We start from the raw sequence: 3331 nt of genomic DNA, 5'->3' as shown, positions 1-3331 counted from the left end.
TGAGGCATGTGTGTGTGTGTGTGTGTGTGTGTGTGTGTGTGTGTGTGTGTGTGTGTGTTTTGGAAACTAAAGGAAACAATTTGAAAACATTTGAAAGAATTCCCATTTAACTTACAAGGACCAGTGTTTTGCATGTAGCAAGTCTCATTGGCCCAAGTTTTGTTGCAATTTTGTCGAGCACACACACACACGCACACACACACACACACACACACACACACACACACGCACACACACACACACACACACACACACATCTACATCTACATCTACATCTACATTGAGAGAGAGAGAGAGAGAGAGAGAGAGAGAGAGAGAGAGAGAGAGAATGCTACAGCTAGCGAAAGAGAAAAAGCAACATGGGTATATCGTAAAATGTCTTTTCGCTGATGATGAATAATCTTTCCTCTTTTTGCGTCTCCGTAATAAATGACCAGTTTTAATCTCCCTTTGTGTACCGCCGCCTCGCTAATATCCTGCAATCTGTTCATAATTTCATCGCCATTTTCCTAACCTGTTTGAGCTAAGTCGTCGCGTTCGGGTATCTATTCACCGAGTGTTACGTAAGTTTGCCTTTTGCATAAGTACGAACATAAAGACATTTTATTTACTCCCCACTCCTACAGCCACGCTTCACTTTTTTTCTTCCTCACCTTGGGCTCCTCGCTTAGTCAGTGTTTTCGATTATTATTTAATTTTAGTGGACCTATTGAGCACGGTGAAGTCAGCATCGTATGAGCTTTGGTATACGATTTTCTTATTTTAAGTCTTCATTTTCTACGGCCAATCTTAGTGCCAATGTTCGTCATTAAAGATCAGATTGAAAATAATACATTGATTTCTTAATTTTACTTCTCTTACCCTTTGTTCTTCTGAGTCACGCATATCTTTTTATTTTTTGCTTCTAAATTTATATTATTTAGATTTTGATAATTCTACAATAATCACCTGCACCATGATTAGTTTGCCATTTATTTTCCTGCCTTCTTGCAAGGCGTTTGGACTTTTATACACCTGCCATAATTATATTTAGCGACTTTTTTTTCACTGCACGTATATCCACATCGCCCCGACACCCTCACTAGCCCTTCCCGGCCACCAGCACCTCGTTGCTAAATATCAAGGAATTTTTGATACTCGATTTTCGTATTTTATCCCTTTTTTTTTTAACCCGCATCTGAGGATTAATTTTCCCAACCAACGTTCAAAAGCCATTTGTTTGAGCATTATGTTTTTGTAAATTTTATTTACCACTATATTTATCTTTTTTAGTGACCAATTTTAATTACTTTTTTATGTTTATTCCTTTTTCACTGCCAATTTTCAACCAACACCCCCGCAACTTTTTCTTGTTTCTCGTTGGTAAAGTTTATTAATATTTTTTTGCTTCCCGCCCATATCGTACCAGCATTCCTCCCACCACTTGCCGACTTCCACTGCCACTTGTGTGTACGGCTAAATATATTTTGTTTTCACTTTTATTTTCTATTTGGCGGTTGTTCGTGAAGGTGTGTGTGTGTGTGTGTGTGTGTGTGTGTGTGTGTGTGTGTGTGTGTGTGTGTGTGTGTGTGTGTGTGTGTGTGTGTGTGTCTGAGGTACACCTGAACCTACACATTTACCCGGTGCAGAGAGAGTCACCAGGTGTTTGCCTCTCCCCACTCTTTCCCGTTCCCTGAGCTCCCTTCCTCGCCCTCAGCCTGCCCTTCCCTCTACCTCTCCCTTTCCCTTGTCCTCACCCGCTACCCTCCCTTAGTGCCCCTTGTACCCTGATTCTCTCACCTCTCCCTCCCTCATTCTCCATACCTCTCCCTCAGTTGACAGTTGATTTTCTCTCTCTCTCTCTCTCTCTCTCTCTCTCTCTCTCTCTCTCTCTCTCTCTCTCTCTCTCTCTCTCTCTCTCTCTCTCTCAATCCTCCTCCTCCTCCTCCCCAATCCTCCCCAAATAAAGCCAGAACGTCTCTCAACTTCACTCTTGACGCACACTCTTCTCCTATATCATACACACACACACACACACACACACACACACACACACACACACACACACACACACACACACACACACACACACACACACACACACACACACACACACACACACACAGGCCTTGTCCATTCGCGACTTTTCTATCTGCCTTCCATTTTGTGTGTGTTGATGGGATATGCAAAGGCCGGCGCGCTTGACAACGGTGTATGTGTGTGTGTGTGTGTGTGTGTGTGTGTGTGTGTGTGTGTGTGTGTGTGTTTGATTCTTTTTCTTCTCCTTCAATCTTTTTCTCTCCACTTTTTTATTTAAACTTTTTGACTTTGTTTCTGTTTATTTTGATATCTTTCTTTCGTGTTATTTAATCTTCACTCCCTCCATGCTGCTGTGTTTGATGCTTGTCAACTGTTTCGTTTATTTATTCATATTGTAGACATCTTGTTCCTACCTTTTTTGTCGATGTGTTTACTGTTGACTCATGATTTTACTTGTGTTTAATGTCTTGATATTTTTCTTTTTGTTCTTTTTTTGTTTTGTTTTGTCTTTATCTTTCTTACTCATGTTTGTTTGAATTTGTCCTAAAGATTGTGTTTTTCTTAGAATATTGTACTTCCTACATATTGCACTCTCTCTCACGCACACGCACACACACACACACACACACACACACACACACACACACACACCTACGTATATAACTGTTTCACGGAAGGTCAGAATCTGAATAAAACACGCACACCAAAAGTCTTTCCTCTTCCTTCCCCTAAAAGTCTTTATTGGACAGGATGACAGGTAGGTGCGTCAGTCCGCTGGAGGGGAGGGGGAGGAGACAGGCAGAGAGAGGAAGGGGAAGGAGACAGTTAGGGAGAGGAAGGGGGAGTGTGGGTCAGGAGAAAGGGAGAAGAGAAGACGAGAAAGGCGATGGTTCAGGGATGGGGGAAATGATATGAGAGAAGGAGAAATGTAAATGGTGAAGATGAGGCATGTTCTAATAACGATGGTAAGCTATTGTAGTGGTGAGGGAGATGAGGGGGAATGAGTGGCAGTGGTGTGGTAGAAGGGGGAGATGAAGATGTCGATTATGGGTGGGATAGTGGTGTGGCAACAGGAGATATAGGAAGAGGAATAGAACATGACGAAGAATAGGAAGAGAAGGAAGGGGAGGAGGAGGAGGAGGGTAAGTGGTGAGAAGACTGGTTGAAGGACCGTTTTGACGAGAGAGAGAGAGAGAGAGAGAGAGAGAGAGAGAGAGAGAGAGAGAGAGAGAGAGAGATGACTACGATATATATATATATATATATATATATATATATATATATATATATATATATATATATATATATATAT

The sequence above is a fragment of the Eriocheir sinensis genome, chromosome 1 (assembly GCF_024679095.1).
Source record: "Eriocheir sinensis breed Jianghai 21 chromosome 1, ASM2467909v1, whole genome shotgun sequence".
NCBI lineage: Eukaryota > Metazoa > Arthropoda > Malacostraca > Decapoda > Varunidae > Eriocheir > Eriocheir sinensis.
The sequence above is the reverse complement of the archived record's forward strand: the minus strand, read 5'-3'. Positions refer to the sequence as shown.